Below are 23446 nucleotides of genomic sequence, written 5' to 3'. Positions count from 1 at the left end.
AAGCCATAAAGAAAATCAATATTTTTATGAAATCTCAGACTGTTCCTGAGATATCCACTGACTTAAAAATGGGTTGCTGTAGTATTCCAGGTTCATGGGGTGCTATAAAAGGCTTTTCAAATCAAATAAAATCCAGGCAGCCTCTCCAGAGGCTCTAGGGAAAGTGCCATCTGGCCTTCCTTCCTTTTAGCAGCTCTTCTTTATTACTGATAGGATCATTCATATTCTCAAGACTATGAAGCCACCATTAAGAGAGTTCAACCTTCCTAACTAACAAAGTAAGTTCTTATCATTGCCCTTGATCAATTGGAATTACTCTCTTGGGTGTCTGTTCATTCAGACCTGACTATGCCCTTTAATTCTTTTTTTTTTTCTGTATTTTTTCAATCACAGTCCTCATTGAGAAAGAGGACTTGGGCTTTCACTCTGCACTTGTAGCAAAAAAGATGTCACTTGAGGAAGAAAAGTACTGTATTTCAGAAAAATATTATTATAGTAATAGCACTTATGCAGTCTGTTACGTCTTCAAGGCCTTAATTTATCTAAATATACACCTTTATTAATTTGTACTTAAAAAGATTAATCTTAGAAACTGAAACTATTTAAAAACTGCACTTAAATGAAATTTTAAGTGTGCTACATTGAAAGAAAATTAATTTCTGCATTACCCTGCTGTGGCAATTAAATTATTTTACATTGTCACTGTTGTATATTTTGCAATGCAGGATATATATAGGTTACAGCAATGAAATCTGACTCCTTGGGTACTATTTTCCCAGATATTTATAAAAGGACAAATTCTCGTTGGATTCAGACCATAGACAGTGGAGTAGTTTGTGAAACTTGTAAATCCTCTGTGGTCTCAGCTGGAATTAAAAGTTTGATAGATTTCTGTACTCAAGAGGAATGATGATTCTATGTCACCCTACTGCCCTTCAGAGTGTATAGGTTGGGAAATTCCCTGTAGCTAGGGATTGCCTTTATCAAGTGTCATAAAGCACCTTTACAAGTATGCTCAGCTGATTTTGACTTTAAAAAAAGGTAGGTCTCAGAATTAACTAAACTCATACAGATTTCCTGATAATTCTTAGCTGGATTACGGAGGGAGAGCTAAATTAGTACCTTTGCTGGGAGAAAGATGGGCAGGGACTTGCAGCCCTTGAGATTCTTTGTCCTGTAAGGGGCCCAGGGGAAGCTAGACTTGTGATGCAGATTGATGAAGAGCAATGGGTTGAGCCTGAGATGAAAGGAGAAACATCTGTAAGAAACAAAGTGTTTTTACAAATGCTGATCATTGGAAAGCTTAGGTTTCTTGTTGTTACTGTTCTTCTGGATAGTATTGTCTGATAAATGCACAGTCCTTTTTTAAATCCTGCTTTGCTCTTTGGTTTAGAGATACTCTCTGACAGTGCCATCAAAAGGCTATCAGATCAAAGAGTGTAAATCCAAGGTAAGAGTGTATCCAGTGTAAGTGTGACAAAAAAAATCAGTGAAGGAATGGAAAAGCCAATTTGCTAAATGCAGGACTCCGAATAAATACCTCTTTAGTTTGCAAGATGGCTTCTTAGCCACATGGCAAGGATTACTACCCAGAGTACTGATCATCCATACCATCTGGCGTAACTGGGAAATTGTCTCTGTTGGAGCGTGTTTTTTCTCCTGGAACTCTAAGTCCACGCTGTGGAGATTCTGGAGATCTAGTTAACAGTATTAGCTAATTTGTGATCTTGACAGTATCAAATCTGCCTGTAGTTATTCTTAATTTGAAATTATCATTGCTTCTTCTGCTCTTGTCATTTCAGCAGAATGCCCTGATTTTTCCCCAGTGCTCTGTGTGCTCACTTTCGATAGCAAATAAAATGTTTAAGATGTGTAGTCAATATAGTCCACATGATTATAGAAGAAAGAAGTAATGTTTGGTAGCAAATGGGAATGCTTTAGTGCTTTCTTTTTTTTTTTCTTTCATTTTTAGATCATTTCTAGTTTGCAGCTTGAAGCAAAGAACATCAAAGTCAATACTAAAAGCGTTTGTTACAAATGCCTTAAAAATACATACTCTCTCTATATATGTAGGTATATAGAAATCTGGCAGCCATATGGGATTTTCACACACCTGTCAGTGAAGGGAGTAAGTTTCAATGTGAAAAATCTCACGTTCTGCACCAGAGTATAAGAACAGAACCCGAGGATATGGGTTGTGTGTTGGGCGTATCAAATCACATAGAAGGTAGCACTTTTACAGAGCACCACATTGCTGAATATTACGGCAGTATCAGCCATATTACCCATGGAAAGGTAACATGGAAGGCAGGAAAACTAATTAAAAATTTCAAGTAAGTGTGAAACAGGGTAGAAATTTTTCTTGGAATTGTGGCTCTTATGTAATACCGCAGACTGTGGTTTATGCATGCCACCTACACACAGCTATGAAATATTGCTGTGGCTTACATTATTGGCATATTGGTCACTTTTACAAACATTTTCTTCAGTAAATGTGAGCTGAATTTCAGAGTGAATGTTATGTTGGGCAAGGAGATTCAACCAAGCTTTGCTTGTGTCTTAATCCCACTGCACCAAATTATTATAAGGCAGTGTCATGTTTACACAGATCCTTGAGAAGCTTCTTGAAATCTGAATGTTTAAGGCAAAACAAAAAAAAAAAATAGGGCATTCTGGCACATATGGTTTGAAACTGTCTTTTTAAAAAATATGTCAGAAAACCCTAATTAGTGCACAAGACAATGAACCGTTGTAATTGGGCCATTTTAGGGAACCTCCACGATATGCACGTGAAATACGTAAGCCCCTGAGAATAGAATTTGGCTCTAAAAGCCAAATCCAGTGTCACAGGTCTCTTTGCTGCTTCTTAATGAGCCAGGGTCTATAATTTGAAATATTTGCTGCCTATATTGCATTATTCTCAATCAGCATCACTGGAGAATCCACTTATTGGATCTCAGCTGCCCTTTCTTCTGAGAAAGATGGAGACATCAAAACCGTCCTGATATGTCTCTCCTACATTCTGCCCCCCAATTCTGAAGTGCTTTTCCTTTGTACAAGCTGCTATAGTAAGAGCCAGCAGAACATGCAGAAACACTGCTGGCCTTAAGTGATTTTTTTCTCAGATAGTAAAGGTGCTGAACACAGAGACAAATGAGGAATGGGGTGGAACAAGCAGCTGACAACAGGAGAAAAAGGATATATATAGGACTAGCTTTTGCTATGCACGAAATGCAACACCCTGTTCCCACATTGTGACGCACATCAGTCGGTCCAGATGGTGAGAAGGGTTGGGTTTCTGCCTGGGGCTGCTGGCGCAGACTTCATTTGCATTCCTCAGCCCAGTTGTTCATCAAAAAGCATCCAGGCAATGCACAACTGCTCACACACACAACTGTGCTCACCTTCCCAAGCACAACCTTTCTTTATGGTACCAAAAACTGGGGGAGTTTTACAGGCATGGGAGCAAAAGGAGCTTCATCAAGTGTTTGGGTTCTAAATGTAGCCCTCTGAGAATCATCATCAGTGATGTAGAAATAGAAAATTCTCTTGAATAAAGGGTTCATTCCCACTCCACACTGACACAAATAGCCTTGAATTTGTGTAAAACACAGACAAAATTCCTGGAGCTCAACTCTGAAAGAGCAACTTCTGCTCCATTGTAAAAGAATTGCCATACAAACCCCTTTCCAGTGGCTAATCCCTGGCAGTGTTTTACCATTTACCATAACTAGTTTTGCTGCTAGGGGCTAATTTTGAGTGCTAATTTGTGTCATGTGCAACAATTGTGATTGCTATTGCTGTAATTAATTCCATTTGAAAACGTTTAGTTTAATTGTATTAATGGGTCTAAGCTTTAGGTGTTTGGATCTATTATTCTGTTTCTATACATTGACTATAAAAACAATGCAAGCATATGGGAAAAGAAAGCATTAGAGAAGTGAAGAACATCACAAATACGTATTTTTAAGTTTGAGGATGTTCTTAAAATCTGTCAGCATTTTTAAGAGGATTTTAAAATGTACACAAAATTTCACCTAGCAAGTATATTGCTTTTAACAGTCATTCTACCTGGAGTAATGTTTTTAGGTTATCCATGCTAATATCCCTGGAATTTGCCTGAATAATTTCCATTCATGATAGTGGAAGTTACAAACCCTGTGTTAGTCACTCAACAAGAACTGCGTCTTTAAGAAAGGAAGATTTCATGAAGATTTAAAAAAAAATCATGAAAACCGTTATCTGGAGGATATTGAAGCTACATTTACTACTGTATTAAGAAATATTTAAGTGAAGAATTTGTATTGGTAGATGGTTTCTTCTCCGAGTTTTGCCTCTCCCCTGAGTGCAGTTGATCATTCCACCTTAACAAGGTGCAGTGATTGACAGGTAGAGATGTTGCACAGAGCAGAAGGTGGGAGTGTGCTCTATTGGTTTGTGCTTGTACATCCTGAGCACCAATTACTGTCACTGCTGCCAGTACTGATGTGTTTATCAGGATGAGTTATAGCAGAATATATGTACACAGGCAGTGTGTATGCTGGATGACCACCCCCTGTGATGTAAAATATGAGAGTCTGGGAGCTACCGTTTTATAATTCATCAGGTTCAGCAACTGAATGTTGTTGGTTGGCTTAGTTATAAAGGCAAGTGTGAACCGAACAGCAGACAGGAGCATCTTGCATTGAGAGTCCTGCGAAGCTGCATTTGGTGACTGGGCTCTGCTTTTGTTCAAGTGAATTCAGTCCTCGGTGAGTGATGGGGGTTCTGTCGAGCTAAAGCTGTTATTATATAAGCTGGGGAAACCTGCCTGCTAGTTTTATGTGTATTTTGCTGCTGGAAATCCTTGTCTGTGTTTGGTTTTAGATTTTGCAATATTTTCAGTTGTGTACGTTACTGGCATAAAATGAGATGAAAAGAAAAATGCAATGATGAATTATTCACCATCGTGCTGTGAAGATCTCTTTCCTAGCTAAAGTTACTTTCCTTTAGTGAATGTGTCGGGGGTTCAAAGAAGCTACAAACCAGCAAATCTACCTGTCAATTAATTGCTTTTATTAGCGGTAAAGAGAGTGATAGCTGTGGCTTTTGTAACAAGAGGAAGGAAAAGAAAAAGCAAATATCAGAAGCATTTACAAATGCCTTCCTGTTTTGTACATGTGCCTTTTCATATGCAGCATTAAATCTTTTGTGTGCAGTGAGGGGCTGCAAAGAATTTGGATAGTAGAGCTTTTTTAATTAGATAATAGGTAAAATGGTAGCTTCTCTCTGTTTTTGTGGTAATATGCTTAGTATGACATTAAAATGAATGATTCCCCATCTTGCATAACAACAGTGGTGAAATATGTGTAAGATGAAAGGCAAAGGGAGATTTTGAAACAAACTGTGGGAACATGATATAGCACAGCTAGGCAGGGAAAGGTATATTTCCTATAACATCTGCATGACTTTTTGAATTTCACCAGCTTTAGATTCTTTGCTCAAATTGTCACTTGCTTCTGTTTGACTTCTGTATCTTTCTAAGCAAGCTCCGTTAATGTGTTGACATTATCTTGCCAGTAACCTTTAAAGATCTGCATTTTTTTTGTTTCTTTAATCAGAAAGGAATTGAAAAGCAGAGTTTATGAAACTAAAATATTAACATTGCTGTACAATACCTGCATCTCTCTTCGGGAGAAGTAAATTATCACAAGTAACAATTTTAATTCTCCTTTTATCAGTAGCAGTATTATAATAATTTCTTTTGTCTCATTATAGCGGGGTTTTTTTGTTGTCTGTGGGTTAGAGAGGCAAGTTTGTTGTACCAAAATGTCAAGAGGACTTGGCAGAACAGCACCTGTTGTCTTATTGCTGTATTATTAGTAGCTGGAGAGACACACTCTCTTCCAGAGACCTCTCACCTGGTATCAGTTCAGACTGCTTACTATGTAGTGATTTTAACTTTCATTGTGACTTCTGACTTAGAAATAATCTATTCTGTGAGCTATATGTCAAAGCTGCAGGACTGATGCTGGTTTAATTAATAAGGTGTCTCATTTTAGCATCATTTTTTATTGAAAGAGGAAGACTATTGGCAAAGTGGACTTTACCACACACTTCCCTTGCAGAGCAGATTTCCACTTACTCTTTATAAATCATAAATATGAAAAAAATCAGAATTTTTTGTGATGATCATTTCCTGGCTGCCTAAAAGACTAGGGCCTATTTCTAGGAAAGAGTATATACCTTTGTCAGCAGTACTTTATTTAAGAGTATTTCACTGCTTTTTAAGCGTTCAGATCTATTTTTGGTGACCCCTGTGCTAGCAAATGCATTTCTTGAAGTGTGAGCTTCTGGCTTTGCAAGTTCTCCTCCTTTCAGAAATCTGTGATACTGCATCCATCTGTCTAGGCATTTATGTTGCATGCATCACAATGGTGTAATCTCAGCAATCTGAACATTAACCATGTAAATGTATGTACTGTAACTGAGGAAGTATAAATTGGGACAGGAAAAGCAACCCTAAAAGAGAAAGTTATGATACAGGCATATGGGCTCTTGTGGGCACCAGAGATCCAGACTCGCCATATGTTATTACACAATAAATTAAGCTGACAAGTAGTTCAATCTCCAGGTAGTGATATGGAGGCTTTGGCACAGATGAGCTTCTCAAAGTTCAGTCCAAATAAGACCAAGGGAAATAGCCGGAGAATGTAGCAAAAATCACTTTTTATCCTGGATGCATGCCTACTGCTGCTTTGTGGTCCTAGTCCAGGAGGGGTGCTGAAGGAAAAACAACAGTGACTAACAATTGTATTTTAAATCATCTCTGACCTGGAGAACACAGTTGTTTTATCTGGATATTAGCTTAGTACTGTGATCCATTCCTCCCACCTGGCAGCAAGTGACAGCAATGCTCTCCATGGAGTATCATGTCTTGAATACCCTTAGTTACCAGGGCTGGTCCAGATAACATCTGTCTGTGCTGTTAGTGCTACATCCTGCTAGAAACACTCTACACCATAACTCCAAGAAGTATGTTGGCTTCCTGTTCATTTCTGAATATTTTAGGGTTGATGCATAGCACTCTTGAGTAGCAGAAATCTGCTCTCCAAAAGTAATCTTTCTCTGCTTTTCCTTTTGGTTACAGATAAAAACCAACCAAGGCACCTATGTTCAGATTATCTCTTGTATAAAATATAGATGCCAGGGAAGAAGATCTTAAATAAAAGCCTTAGCTGATTTTTTTTTCTTTTTAATTTGATCTGAAACACCTCAGGTATACTGACCTTCAAGTTTGCTGTGAAGTCCCATGGCAGCTAGTGGCCAACATTTTTTGGTGAAATAGGTTATTGGATAATGCAGCTTTAGTCTTTGGAGAGCTAATTTTTGGTTTGTGGGACATATAGCTAATGTGTAACTGTGTAGTTGTGCAACTGTGCTCTTTGTGTCAAAAGTGATTGGAGATTGAGCAGGAGTGTGTAAACTCATACTTGTGTGCCTGTAACACTTCTATTTTCCTCTTTCAAGCACACAACACAAAATTGTTTTTAAATTGTTGAATAGAACAATACATTTATAATATTGAGTCTCAAGTACAGAAATCCCTAGTGCATAGAACTGAAAACTTAATTATATATTAACTCTCTTTAAAAATGGAGTGATAACATTGTATGATATTTTGCAACATTCTCGGGTTTGAATTTAGTAATCAAGTTGGGTGTGAAACAAAGCCATAGACACTGGAAATCATAGTGATGTGCTTTCAGGGAGAGCACCTTCAGTAGAAAAATGGGTGAAATGATAGTTTAGACATGTAGTATCCTCCGTGTTGTGAATACCCAACAAAACTGTGGCAGGGAAGAGATAGAATATAGTAAAGGATGACAATGTGACAATGGAAAGCAGTAGGGGGGTTTGTATGTCCAGACAGATAGGCAGAGAAACTCCATTTTAAAGGATTATCAAACACTCAGCATAGTACAGGAACAAATTTGGCAAGTGGAGAAGAGAGAGAGCCTGTTCATAAACAGAGCATGCCCTTTGATGTCGGTTTGTTCTTTGTGCTGTGAGAGAAATACATGCTAAGGTCTAATCCTGCAGAAGAGATTTTAGTTAGGTCTTATATGACTGTACAAGCAGGAGAGGATATTCAACTTATTAAACCAATGAAAGATTCCCTTTTAATCACAATACATCTCATAAATGCTAAGTACCATTTGTTGGTGGATTCAATTTCTTGTTTTGTTTAGTGGCTCATGGTGTCTTGGCATCTGGATGCATTATGCTAATGTTTAAAAAAAAGGTAAAAACACCCCAGGAGCTACTAATATAAGTAGTTTTTGCTGGGGAAAGATAATAAAATAAAAGCACATTCCTTGCTGCCAGATGGTTAAAATGACAAACAGATCTGTCAGTCCTTGAGATCTCACAGGTGAAAAGGGTATGCTCCAGGGTAGTAGAGCTGGTTCTGGAGAATTCAGCATCAGAAATCAGTAGGAGCCAGATGTCAGTGAAATAAAGTGATACAAATTATCTGCTTTCTGCATGGCATTTAATGTAGTTTAGATGATCAACAACATGAAAAGTATTCTTCAAGAGTCCTTTTCCAGAGATAAGCAGCTCGTACCAGCTTTCGGTGGAGTTTCTCCATGTTTTCAGGGGACGTGCGTGGTCAGAAGGGTGCTGATTCCTATAGCTGTGTCTCCACCACAGAACAGTTACAACCTATGGAAAAACTGCCCATGAATGAGGGTGTAGGATTTGACTCACATTTAGGATCACCTCTAGTAAAGGCCCTACAGCTTTGAGTCCTGCAGGCAGGACTTGGATACATATCCCAAGAAAGCTGCACAGGAAGTTCCTGTGCATTGCTTTAGGCAAATATTTTTCATCTTTTTCATATTGTGACCATGAGTAGAAGAAAAAAAATCTGTGGAGACCCCTTTATACAGCCCTACATGAAAGTGACTGTAATCCCATCAGACTGCAGGCTGAAAGCGCTCGTAAATACCTGCTGCTTCTCTGATCCCCCGTTTTCTGTCCTGCCTGGCATAACTGAAGATGGAGAACATTTGTCATTCCACTTGCAGTAAGCCAACAGGAGTGATGCTCCTCTACAGCAGATTCATTTGTTGTCTGAGCAACAGTGGTGTACAATCTTCTGCCCTGTGCAAAGTTCAAGTTATTAGTTTGTGCCCTAAAGCTTAATATTAATATACAAATTTTATTTTGTACTATAGGGAAAGGCTTATGGCATCAACGTATTTCCACTTGGAAATTACCAATTTGCTCACTCAAAAGTCAGGCTGATAAAGCAGATGGAGTCCTTGTTCCCAGAATACTTTAGTGTTAGCAGAAATCTCCTGTTATTTTAGCCAGGCAGAAGAATAATCTGCATTGACAACATTTTTTTTAAATCTTGAGATTAATGTCATCTTTACATCGCACTGGTTAATGTGTTGTGTTTGAGGAACCCGCAAATGACAGACTGGGACATGGTGTGTCCATTCCAATTCATTACTATATTCCTGAGGAGATGTTTCTCATTCGGGAGACAGTAGAAACCCACCACTCTGTAAGCAACATTTACAATACTATTTGTGATAGGTTTTTATGAAAGAGATTAGTGCAGTGTCATTTGAGCTAAGCAAATGCTAATTTAAGAATCCTCTATTATCCCTTTTTTGTATTGTGGTAATAACCTTTAACATTATAAAATAATAAAAAACTGATTGAACTGTGCTGTGTGCAGCCACATGCTGAAACTGAACGAGTGAGTGAGGCAGGCAGACTAATCTATTCACTCTGTTGTGGGTTTGTTTTGTTGGCTTTTCTTTTCCTTTTATAGCTATTTATTTCTTTATTTTAAGGAAATCGTACTCTCAGAAGCATTTTTGCTGCATTCAGTACTGTGTACAAGTAGAAAAAATATTCAGAGCAGCTAGTAATACTAAGGAAAAAATGCTTCTGCGTAGTGGTATCTAAGTAAAGTAATGGAAACATTATCAACTAAGGAAAATCTCTACTTTCTTTCAAAAAACCTACTTGTAGGTTTCAAGAAGGTATAAATAAATACAGTATATAGTACTTTTTAATGTTAATGGTATCTTATTCTCTCTGAATTTATTTACAGTACTTCTAATCTCAGTTTGTTTGTAATAGTAGGGTCTTTGTCCCCTGCTACCTTGTGATTCTTTGTGAAAGGAGTCTATTATCCCACATGGAAAACTGGGAATAGGCAAAATCATTATCTGCTCAATGTTCCATGGGCTATCCTTGCCCTTCTCATGTGGGTGTTTCTGGTAGACATTCTATAGAGAACTGACAGTGCACTGGCTGCTTCTAGCTTTGGGCTGGGCTGTAGTTCAGAAATGCAAAGTAACATTATTAGTAGATGACATTAGGTGAAACTCAGCTGTTCCCAGTAGTTGTCTGTATTTCTTCTCTTTGAGGTGCCACTGCAAGTGCTAAAACTTCAGTGAAACATACTCATCCAACACAGAACCAAATTTCAGAGGAGAGGAAAATAGAACTCCTACATTCAAAACAGGTTTTCCAGGTGTAAAATTACTTTCATTTCACTATACTTTGCAATTTACTGGTTAAAGCCCCTAAAATTTTCTATAGATATTCTAAAATTTTCTTATTTCAATTAAAGAAATTATTCCATAATCCTGAATGCATTTAGGGTTGTTCCTGTTCATATTTGGTTTCTTCTATCCCAATTCAAATTTATTGGTTTTGAATTCCAATTGTGACTGATCTAGTTTTACAAGATTCCAGAAACCATTTTGCAGAGGATATTTTTATGGTAGCAATTACTAACCGGCCTTTTTTAAGTTTATGTGATGCAAATATTTTGCACTCAAATGCCTTCATTTGTTTTTACTCTTTCATGTCTTGCTACTTGCACCTGACCAGTGAAATTACAACACTCATAGTCGCTTTCTCCCTTCTTTTCAGAGATGTGAATAAATTCTACTTTGTTTTTCTTAAATTTGTTTTAGTGTGTAGGTATTGAATAGTAGGGATATGAAACAGGAAAAAGTAAAGTGCTAAAGGACAGAAAACAGGAAGGACTACATATTTTTATGCATTTTTCTAGTGGAATTACTAGGAAATGCATGTGTAAATTTTAGTTCAGGTTTATCTGCCAATCGTAAATTAGTCTAGCTTTTGCCCTACACTATTCATAAGACTTAAAATCCAACATTTTTCCTTAATTGTTTGAGATATTTAATATAAAGTGTCATTTGGGGGCTGGCCAAAGAAGCACCTAAACTTATCAAGATTGAAACACTGAAATTTTCTCTTTCAGTTTATTTTTGGTATGCTTGGTTAATAGAGGAAGAAACAAGCTTAGGATATAGAAACTGTCTGTAGACCTGTCAACTAAATCCTAAAATATGTTTGATCAAAAATTATTGATTTGTATTTATCATAGGAGGTATTTTTAAGATTTTAAAGATGAGAAGAAAAATTACTAAGACTACTTTTACTTCAAATGAATCAGCTAGCTGGTATGTTTTCTTGTGAATCTATACAACAATAGCATTTATATCTTCTGTCTTTCTTTTACCTCTTATACCTTTCCCTAGTATTAGTTTACCATACCTGAGATCTTAGACTATGCTGAATTTTGGTATAGTTAGGAGTTATTTTTAAAGTATATAGGAAGGTAAAATAGACATGATATGTTATATCAATGTGAGGTTCAAAATAACAGAAATATGTCCATTTTTTACAGGCTTATATTCCTAAACATAAACGTGTCAAAGACGGAGATCAGTGGGAGGAAAATAAAAAACAAACAAAAAAAACCCCAGACAATAAAACCATAGGTAGATGCTGCTGAAAAACTTCAGTACAAAACTCTCATTTGAGGGAGTTAGAAAAGAGGGGGGGTAGGAAGAACCTTTGAATATCTGTGCTGAAAAATTGTATCCCTACGGGAAAATTGTATTTAGATTAAAAAGTTCATTTTTTTCAGTGAAGAAACATATTTAATTTACTAGTTTTCCCAGCAAAAAAATTAGATAGTTTAATATGCAAGTGAATAACTTGAACTCAAATATTAAAGTCATCTACTCAGTTTAGTAATGGAAATTGTAAGAGTCTAAGCACGATCTGGAAACATACAGATCCTGATTGGGATCTTCCTTACACCATTTGCATATAACTAAAAACATGTAAGTCAAAGACCAGCCTGAGAACAGAAACGTAGTCAATGTGTGCCTTATCTCTGGTTAACACCTGTGAGGTCTCACTCAGCCTTGCACCTTCTGGTGGATATACCTCTTGCTGAGTGTGACTTTGAAACTATCTGTAGGTCTTTCAGGCAAAGTTGTAGTTAAAATAATCTTCTCAACCTGCAGATCAAGCACCATGGTAATTTAGCCACTGTTTTATTCTTCGATTTACTTGCAGCACTTCTGTAACTGTGAACAACACTCATGACATGGATACCATTGATATATGGTGTTTGTACTGCAGTTTGTGAAACACATCAGAATTCTTTTGGATAATGAGCAATATAATTTAAATTATGTTAGCAAGTGGTTTGGAAGATCAACCCTCTTTCAGATGAATTACTTAAACTGCTATATAAATACATAGCATAAACTGACATAGAAAAATAAATTTAATGTATAATCTTGAGATATCCATTTTTTAGTGAAGTTCCTTCTCTGACAGAGAAACATCTCAGACACTATGTTACTAACTCCCTAAATTTTTGTTTCAACTTAATTTTTTGTAGGGTTGGTAAATGCAGAAAGGAAACACCACTTGCATGCTGTCAAACCGTATTTGAGCGTATGTGGCACATGACATCTGCTGTTGAAAATTATGCCCCAGGGAATTTCCTTAACATTATTTCTTAAATGTGAAATGCAGCCACCTCTGCTGATGAAAGGGCAGGAAGATAAATGCCAAACAGTGTAATATTCTGCATTAAAGGAAAACCAAATCAAAACAATACTCATTTTGCATGATAACCAAATATGTTTGTTAGTGCATGTGAATAAATGTGTGTTTAAGTGCTCATCTGAAAGTTCTACAATCTGTACACAGTTCAGAGTATTTAATTCACAAAATTTTAGTGCTTAGTTGATCTTCCCTAGGATTTGTACTTGGACTGCACCAACTCCAGGTATTTCAAATATAGATTCTTAGTCATCATCTCTGGTGCTAAATGCCAGCAATTATAAGTACTGGTTGACTCATTTCTGTACTCCATGAGTTTTTATGGCTGTTATAAAACTTTGAAAATGCTGACAGACCTGCAGCCATTGTGGGCACTGCCTATATCAGGGTGTTCGATATTAAATATAGTCAGATATTAAACCTTTATATTGCTGTACCCAGTTGTTCAACAGCATTGTCACCAGGGAGGATAACATGAGCCAGGGCACACTAAGTGTAATATTTTATTTTTTCTAATAATTACATTCTAAAGGACTGAAGTTGTTAACCATACAGTATCTTGCCTGTGGGGTTTACCAGCTCTGTGCTTCTAAGCAGAAGAGGGTAAAGAGCTTTGCTTATATGTTATATTTGTATAACCACAGAGAATTAGACCTATTGTTTCACAAAACCACAGAATACTAATGGTTGGAAGGGAACTGGATAATCTATTCCAATGCTCCCCACTCTCACAGGGCCAGCAAGGGTAGGTTGCTCAGGGTTGAGTCAGGCTTTGAATATCTCTACAACTCTCTGGACAACCTGTTCCTATATCTAACCATCCTTAGAATAAAAAAGTTTTTCCTAATGTTGAAACAGAATTTTCTGTATTTCAGTTTGTGCCTGGTGCCTCTTGTCCTATCGCTGGGAACCACTGCGAACCATCTTCTTTGTAGCCCTCCACCAGGACTTTACACTGTAAACTGGCTAAACTCTTTAACATGCAGCACTACTGTTCCCTGTTGACCAAACCATTCCCTAGTGTTTGAGATATGACCTCCAATATACCTTAAACATGACAAGGATTAGCCAGACTTCTCAAAAGACGTGAATCCTTCTCAGTATTCTGAGAGTACTCTCAGGTTCTTCCCAGATATGAGGTCCCAGACATTGCTAACTATCATTCTTGTTCAAAATTTGGATTAGATGTCTCTACTTTTGTCCAATACTTTTTCCGCTTTGCACAGACCTGCCAAATGCTTGCTCAGAATTTAAGTTCTCTTTGAAATTCTGGTGGGTAATGAGAATTTTAGATTTTCCTACTATTCATCCTTCTATAGGTGGTAATTATTTCTGAATCTGCCTGCCAGAAATTAAACAGAATCTCATGCAAACAAAGGGAATCTTAATTGAGAGACTTGCTTACATGGCACAGAGTGTGAAAACAAAAGTGTGCTTTCATAATCTTGTAGCTGGCTTCGACATGGGGTTGGCTGATTAAAGGAAAATCCTCAATGAATAAAGTGTAGCCTATATAAAAGAAGTTGAAACCTCAAATTTGCTTGCATTTGTTAACATCCTCTTTAGCAGCCTTTCTACTCCAGAGATTTCCCTTCTTTCCTTTCCATGTAAGTTGTTCTCATTAAGTTCTGTGATTACAAACAAGGCTTAGCAGTATTAAATGACTAGACATTTTTATGGCCAAATGGGATTACTTTGATAATTGGCTCTGATCTGTTGCAGAACTTGTTCTCCATAGTTGCTGCGTTGAGTCTTGTAACATGTACCATCCAACTGATATTTCCCAGGTCCTTTGATTCTGTATCTCTTCAGAAGTTTGGTTTCTTTTCAGCTGTAGGCAGCATATCACAGGCCTCCCAGAATTTTTTTGTTTCTTCTGACATTGTCCATGCTGGTGACTTCAAAACTGTAGTGAAAGTGTGATGAAGAATGACAAGGCTTAAAATAAGGACATCATCACAGCATTCCATGCACCCATTTCATTCCCGGCTCATCAGTCTCAGCCATTATGTAGCCAGGCTAGATCGTGCTCTTAGGTCAGCACTCTTTACTCATGGGAAGTATTTCTGGCAGATCAGGCTTAAGAGAGGTTGACAGAAACTCCAAGCACTGAAAGTACAGACAGATGGCATAGTGTCATCCACTAACAATTATGGCATTTCAGATCCATATATCCTTTTTCTTGTGTCATGGTTTAACCCTAGTTGCAAGTCAGTCCCCTGCAACCCCTCACTCACTGCCCTGTGATGGGATGGGGGAGAAAATTGGAAGGGTAAAAGTGAGAAAAACTCTTGGGTTGAGATACAGACAGTTTAATAGGTAAAGCAAAAGCAAATCAAACAAGGAATTTATTCACCAGATCCCATGGGCAGGCAGGTGTTCAACCATCCCCAGGGGAGCAGGGCTCCATCAACCTAATAGTGACTTGGGAAAGTGAAAACTTCCATTCTGAAGATCCCCCTATTCCTTCTTCTTCCCCCATGTCTATAGGCCTAGCATGATGCCATATGGTCTGGAATATCCCTTGGGTCAGTTGGGGTCAGCTGTCCTGGCTGTGTCCCCTCCCAGTTCCATGTGCACTTCCAGACCCCTCACTGGTGCAGTGGGGTGAGGAGCAGAAGAGACTTTGACTCTGTGTGAGCGCTGCTCAGAAGTAACAAAAACATCCCTGTGTTATCAATGCTGTTTCCAACACAAATCCAGACCACAGACCCATACCAGAAGAAAATTACCCCATACCCATACCCGATAGCCCCATACTGTGAAGAAAATTAACTCTATCTCTACCAAAAGCAGCACAGCTTACAATGACAGATCCCTGTGATAAAGGGTGTCTGATCTTGAAGAAACAGACCAGTCAAACACTCAGAGCAGTCAAAACTTTTTACTCTTGTCATGGCCACATGCTATCTTATAGAACAGAAAGGACCAATATAGTCAGTTTGCATCTACAGGTCTGAGGAGACGCAGAATTTAGAATTATCCTGCATAGCACTTTCTTGTGCCTTGAAGTGAAGAAATATTTCTGTGCCCATACAGACATGTATTAATCTTCTGTACCCACTGTATTGGTAAGGCTGCACCACTTATAACTAAACAGTTCAAATTAACTGCTGAACTGTAAAAGTTCAGATGTTGCCCTGATGATCATCCCAATTATTTCTTTGGAAAGACTAACAAACACTGACTCAGGCTTGGTGCTATTTATTTAATTTTGGATTCCACAACGATTCATTGAAATAGATACTTGAGAGAAATGGAGATCAGGTTCCTGATAATACTGTGGAATGTGTTGATAAAACTCTGAGATAGTCGCAGAAAGCAGATATGCAACAGAAACTCAGTCTAACTGTCCCTGCAATCTGACCTAGGGAAAAAAAATAGTCTTTCACCCCAGATGTGGCACTTCATTTAACCCTGAGCAGTACAACCCACCTTAGCCCCATTCTTACAATGTCTGTTCACAGTCACAGGGTACAAAGTTTTTTTTATATACATATTTGTATATCAAAAATTAATCAGAAATGCAGAAGTTATGGAGCTTGAAATTATTTATGCTATCTGTATCCCCCAAAGTGTTCTCGTTAACAATGAGAAGAGGATACTTCTGTATTTCAGAATCCTGAAGTGGTAAATTCATCAGAAATTTGTTATTAGCCCGTACAAAAACACCTCTTTGTTTGCCAGCGATACTTCAGCAGCTTTGAAAGCTTTACTTGATCAAAATATATTAACTAAAGTCTTTTCTGTGAAAGGTGAAACTGAGTACCCATAAAACCTTGAATAATCTGTGTATGTTTTCAACTGGCATTATTTTGTGTGTAAGAAAAAGCATGCATTTCTGTAGCAGCTTGATAGGCTGGGGGCTAATGCATGCACTGTACTTCTGTGCCTGTGCTGTGATTTATTTTGAGCAGGGCATGTTTATGGCAGTGCTTCTCTTAACTAGACAGTGGGTATAATGCTGCCAAGTTCTGTTGTCAGTCTGGCAGTAAAAATAATGTCAATAGTAATCAGTCACTGCCGAGTTTCGTCCCTCCTGCCTTCTTTGCTCCTAGGGGTAGCCACTGTCAGGTGATGCACATTGCCAGTTTTGCTCGAGCCTTACAGAAAAGGGATTTTCCCCTCCCACTCTCCTTTAGCAAGATGTGACTATTGCCCACATCACTCTTTAATCTCCTATGGGAAATACTAATTAGAAAAAAAAAGAAAAAGAAAAGTCTACCTTACAAGCAGTTACTGTTTGGATAAATGTCACGCTTAGCCTGACATTTCTTAATACTAGTCCTTGGATAGCCCAGTAAGCAGGGACTGCAGCCCAGAGGGTAATGGGGGAAGACATGTAAAGGTCGTTGTGATTATAGTGAAGGAGATACTTTAAAGCAGAATCCAAATATAAAACCTTGTAGAGGCTGGCTTGCAAATTAAAATGTAAATAAGGTTGACAAGCTTTCCAGCAAGACATCAGACTGCCAAAGGGCAATTCTGCCTTCTCCAGGCCTTTTCTGCCTTTCGTGAGCACACTACAGCTGTTTCCTCAGCCAGCAACAATAGTAACCTCTGGGGGAAGGAGGAATATGAAAACTATAGTCACTCTTAGCAGCTGTCACATTTGCAATGGTTTCTCTTCAGAGTATTTCATAATCCTTTTTTTCAGAGTACTTGCCTTAGAAATTTAGGTTATGCAAGCACTATAAATGAATAAACAATAAGATGTGTGTATACATGCACGAGCATTGAAGGCAGTCTTACAGCTATGAAGTTCTTACAAGCTTCATGAAAACAGGGTAATTGTGAGATCCTATTCCACACTTTTAACATAATTAGATATGAAAGAAATTGAGAAAGATGAGGGGAGAAAAGAGAAATAGTCTCTGATATGGGTCCTTCATTGAATTGTATTTAAATTGTAGCAAAAACTAGAAAAGGTTCATGGGGTGAGAGAGGCTTTTGAAGATGAAGGAGCTGAGGTAGAAGTGACAAGATAAGAAGTCTTGTAATTCTCAGAATAGATTCACCTTCAGCATTCTGATGTCAGAAATATATGTGAGTAATTATTATTATTTCTTTGAGAAGTCTACTTTGATTTGGTCTTTTTTTTTTTTTTTCTTTTTACTAGAGAATTCATTCTTTTTTCTTTAGTGTCTGGCAGAAATTCATTTGTGTATATTTAAAAACATATGTGCATTTAACCAGCACTTCCCTTGGGACCCCTTTCCGCCCTTTGAAGGGTGCTGCCCTCCTTTCCCGATGTCCTTCGGAGCAGCCACTTTGCATGCCCTGCACAGCAATGCCAGCTGCACAGCAGACCTTCTCCAAACCTGATTTTCATTTCCCTTTGTCAGTACACGATATTTGCTGCCTGTTGGGATGCTTTTAGAGGCCTCCTGTGCCAACCATCTACAAACTGGAATGCTTTGCTGCAGTAATAGTGTCTGCTAATGTCTCATTACAATCAATTTGAATGCTTCAAGTTCCACTGAGAGCTAATAACACATGAAAGTCAAACTAGGCTCGTAATTTCAACGGCGCGTATTTTTTTGTAATAAAGTGAACTATTATGCCCTGTTGAAAGTTGACTATAACAGATTTTAAAGGTGTGTTTGTAGAGTCATTAGGACCTCCTCTTATGTGTCTTCTAGCTTGGAATAGCAAGATATTCTCAGCTTTCTGTTTATCTTTAATAAAATAACAAAGCTTTATCCATTGTCCTTTACAATTTTACACATTTATATTTACATTTTTCATAGTAATAAAAAATTAAAATATCTAAACCAGTTCAACTTACCTGGCTTTGAGAGAGCTTCACATCACATTTCATAGGAAAAAGAGGTTGTTTCATTGCCCTTTATCCACATTATTGTTTTCACTCCCAACTCAGCCTCCTCTCACTTGATTGTCTTTCAACTAAATGGCCTCGTGAAAAGGAAAGTTAAAATAATGGTAGCAAATTGCACCTGAAATCATCATGGGCAGCTCTTCAGATGGATATCTGATGTAAGAATGAAAACAAATTGGACCCAACAAGCTCAATATGTGACAGAAGTTAGGGAAACAGGAAAAAAAAAACAGATTCATATGTAGAAAGGAAAATCAAATTTACATGGTTCTCAAACAGTTCACAACCCTGCCAGACCTGGAGCAGCTAGGGCACTGAAGGCTTCGGGAAACAGACAAAAAAGCAGTGAGACTGAAGAAAAGGAGGAGAAAGCAGGCTTATGTATTCTTTAAAAACTATTTTACAGGTAATTTAAGAAGAATAGTGGAGAGGTGCAGCAGATAACTGAAAGGAGGAAAGAAATACAGAGACTAACTGCTCTGAATGGGCAAAGAACAAGGCACAGGGCACAGTGACATATACTGGGTAGTTTGCAAGTGGAGAAAAAGAGTTGTTGCTCATAAGCCCCTGTGTAGGAGGTGCAGGGAGGATGCCTGGCTCTCAGACTTTGGTGAGGTTATGGATGGGCCCAAGGAGCAGAAAAGGGAATGGAGAAGCTGGAAAACCTGAAAATTTGTGACCTTCCTTCCCACTGCTCATTAATAACAGAGCTAATCTTTAACTCTAGTCCCATCAACAAATGGGAACTGATGGTGTGGTCAGGGCAGAGACACATAGGCTAGTTTTACGATTAAATGCAGTGTTTTGTGAAGTTACATTCTCAGGTTGCAACAGAAAGTGTCAAGACAGGGAAAATCTGGCCTTTGATCTGCTATGTCAAGCAGACAGGATAGAAAGGCCTCAGAAGCCTGACTTTACTGGCAAGGGCAGGGAAGGTTGGTCCACCAGACGCCCTCTGTACTCAGTGGAGAGAGAATGTTCTCTAGAGGATGGTTACCTTGAGTTGTGGGTGTACCTCTCTTTAGAGTCCCTAGAAGATAAACCCTAACAGGCTAAAATCAGCCCTTATGATTACCCTGTCTTTTACCCACCTCAGGGTACTGGGTGAGAGGTCAGGGAACAGGGAACAAGAAAGGATCCAGGAGTGGAACTAGATTGTGAAGGTTCTGCTCTCTTGTCTTCACGTTATCGTGATAGCACATCTCTGCAGAAGGATGACCAAAGACTACAGCTTTGAACTTAAAAAGTGATGGTTCTATATGTTCATAAAAAGAACTAGTATGGGACTGCAATCCTTTGAAGGAAGGGAAGGTAGAATCACAGAATCACAGAACATACCAAGTTGGAAGAGACTCACAAGGATCATCAAGTCCAACTCCTGGCCCTGCACAGGGCCATCCTCAAGAGTCACACCATGTGCCTGAGAATATTGTCCAAACTGGTTCTGAATTCTGTCACTGTGCTGTGACCACTTCCCTGGGGAGCCTGTTCCAGTGTCCACCCACCCACCCTCTGGGTGAAGAACCTTTTCCTAATATCCAACCTAAACCTCCCCTAACACAACTTTAGGCCATCCCCTTGGGTCCTGTTACTGGTCATCCCAGAGAAGAGACTAGTGTCTGCCCTTCCTCTTCCCCTCATGAGGAAGTTGTAGACTGCAATGAGGTCTCCCCTCAGTCTCCTCCAGGCTGAACAGACTAAGTGACCTCAGCCGCTCCTCATACGGTTTCCCCTCAAGGCCCTTCACCATCTTCGTTACCCTCCTTTGGAAGCTCTCTAACAGCTTAATATCTTTTTTATATTGTGGTGCCCAAAACTACACACAGTACTCGATATGAGGCCTCACCAGTGCAGAGCAGAGTGGGACAATCCCCTCTGTTGACCGGCTGGCGATGCTTTGCCTGACACCCCTCAGGACATGATTGGCTCTCCTGGCTGCCAGGGCGTTGCTGACTCACATTCAACTTGCCATCGACCAGGACCCCCAGGTCTCTTTCTGCGGCACCAACTGCAGAAAAGAAAGCAAAAAAGTCTTTATTAGCATTTCTAGCATAACCAGTCACTGCCCAGATAGTGCAACAATAGTCTCAGCTACAAAACAGCTTAGTTCAAGCTGTGAAGCCTAATTTGCCCTGTTACACTGGTAGGTGATGACAATGTTTCTGCAACCTAAAGTTAACATGGAACAGAAATTGTCTGTCCACTGCATGTTATATTTTAGTGGAAGAATAAAAAGCAGCAGGCACAGAAACCAGTTATCTTCTCTCTTCCTGTCTCTTAACACTGAGCCACCCCATGATTTGTCTTGACTTCAACCAGGTTCTCTCTCAGTCCTCCAGGTAGTTGTTTTTTTGTTTTCCCGTCTTGTCCATGACTAAGAAGAGAAGAATGCAAGTCTGAGCTATCCTACAGTCTCTTGCACTTAAGGTTTTGTGCATGAAAGAATTTTATCTTCTTTCTTGTGTGTATGCAGCACCGTGTTCTTCTCTAGAAGTCAAACATAACCCTTTCAAGATGAAAAGGTAGCTCATCCTGGTGAACAGTCTATTCTGAGACCAGCCAGCCCTTTGAACAAGCTAAAGAAGCTGCCCAAATCTTTTGTCCCATTAATTTCAATGTCTAGAGCTAGTACATCGCTTATTCAGTTAGGAGTACAGTATTCAGTTAGGAATACAGTTATCCCAAGATTATGGAAAACTATCATAACAGTACGATCACAAGTGAAAGCTAAGATGGATTTATGTGATATTCTTGAAACTTCAGTGCCTTCTGTAAGTCAACAGGAAAATATTATTATTCCATAAAATGCCACTGCAGCCAGATTGGATTGGGCATCCCTTATCTTGTGTGAATTAGCACAAATTAATTTTCACATTAACCTGCTTAAAGCCATGAACCCTGCATTAGGTACTAGGGGATTCAGTTATTACAATAATAGCACTTTTTTGCTAATTACAGGGACACAACAAAAAGGTTTTTGTAGCAATACTAATGCATTTTATAGCAAGTAGGCCACTGGCAGTAATGAGCTTCATCTGTCCCAAGTGGTATACAGTAATTTTCTTTAAGGTCTCATTTTTGACACTTGAAGATTTTTTCAAAAGGTTTTTCCTTGCAAAACCATCCCTGCTTGCCTTTTTAGCTGTGTTCCTCTTTCTCATTACTTTTAGTAATTTTGCTACAGTGTTAGCTTCTAAATATTTCAGTTTGCCATATTGTTTTCTTGTATTCATTGTGAATCAGAAGGAATGGTCTTAAAAAGTAGTAAAAAAGCTTCAAATGAGACATTAGGGGAAAATGCAGCTGCAGAAAGAGAGTAAAGCATGAGAATAAACTGTTTGGGGTGATTGAAGTGTCTCAATCTCTGAGAATCTTTTAAAACAAATTAGCAGACATCTGTATAAAGATCTAATTGTGACTTAGGGCCCCTGAGGATGTTCTGCTCACTTGCTGGCAAACTCTTCATCTCCTCTTACCTCTGAGGGGTCAGGCTCATGCTCCAGTTGCAAGTTTCTGATGCCTGACACCCATTTAAGAGAGGGCTGTTTGTCCTTGGAAAATGCTAGGCAGTGCAATTTGATACAACCTTTTATCATTGTAGTCTAAGCTAAATCATCTCCATTTGCTTCAGAAAATGCAGTCAGTTGCCCCAACACAGATGGCATTTAGGAACTTGATCACAAATCCCAGATCATACTACACTCCCAGACAATCTTGCCTGAGTCTCTCATCTGATCTGAGTGCAAATCTTTCTTAGAAGAGTCTGTATAGGAAACTTAAATCATTCAATATTCTCAAAAAATTTTCTCAAGTGTTTATTGTTTTTGATCATTCCTGTTCAAACTGTCTCTGAAAGCTGTATGGATGTGACATTTATTAGTGCTAAATGCTGTTTAATCATAAACATCATAAGCATCATAAGTGAAGGGATGATCTTGATCCGCTGCTTTTCCCTACCTGGATCATCCTGAACAGTCACAACTAATGAAGCAGAAAATGAGGGAGCTTTGGAGAAATCAGCCTGAGCCAAATATATATGTTCTATTTGCATTCAGTTTATCTATCTATCTATCTATTTATCTATTACACTGACTTTCTGTAAGGCACTGTAAAAAACTGATAAACCAATAACACTCACCACATAGGGATAACAAAGTATTCGCTTACTCCAGAGAACAAAGAACTGGTCCTTGGGAAAAGCTGTTGAGGTTGCCATTCTTATTCTGGGATGCTTGTCAGAGTCATGAAAGAATATAAGAAGCCCGGATATCAGGCAGGAAGTTTTCAGCACTTCTGTTTTCTATTAATCTGTAAGCCTTGTCTGTAATGTGGCGCACCAGCACAGCAGGGAGATAGCAGAGATCTGCTTCCTGTAGGAATGACTCTAATATTTTCTTTATTAACTAACATTGGATTGTCTATTTAGCAAAATGGAAGTTGGTGGGTGAAGTTGTGTTCTCTCTCTAAATCTGTCATGAGAATCAATGTACAATGGAAAAGAGCAATACACACAGAGGAAATGTCCTGGTGTAAAAGTCAATAAATAGCTTCATCTGTGTTTAGCTAGAAAAATGAGTCTACCTATCTGAGCACTGAGTGCTATGAGTGTTCTTCTAAGAGTTATACAATACCAAAATGGAACTAATTGTAAGAAAATATTTGAACAGTTTATGCGCAATATTTTAGGTTTTGATTTTCTGT

At 38.5% G+C, this 23446-nt stretch overlaps 1 protein-coding gene across 19 annotated transcripts in view; it reads left to right on the top strand.

Annotated features, from left to right (window-relative positions):
- DLG2 (discs large MAGUK scaffold protein 2) overlaps positions 1-23446 on the top strand; it is a 999036-nt gene that overhangs the window by 871843 nt on the left and 103747 nt on the right. Inside the window, exon 1 of one of the 19 annotated variants that reach the window (XM_027659562.1) lies at positions 4405-4751. The exons of 17 other annotated variants lie outside the window; for them this stretch is intronic. The gene's annotated coding sequence lies outside the window, so the exon portion shown is untranslated. Of the gene's footprint in view, positions 1-4404; positions 4752-21078; positions 21085-23446 lie in introns of those variants that run through there. One more of the 19 variants, XM_027659642.1, reaches the window with a different exon arrangement.

Source organism: Corapipo altera, unplaced genomic scaffold (genome assembly GCF_003945725.1).
Source record: "Corapipo altera isolate COAL_440 unplaced genomic scaffold, ASM394572v1 0, whole genome shotgun sequence".
In the NCBI taxonomy this organism is placed as follows: Eukaryota; Metazoa; Chordata; class Aves; order Passeriformes; family Pipridae; genus Corapipo; species Corapipo altera.
Note: the sequence above shows the minus strand (reverse complement) of the source record. Positions and strands in the feature narration are given on the sequence as shown.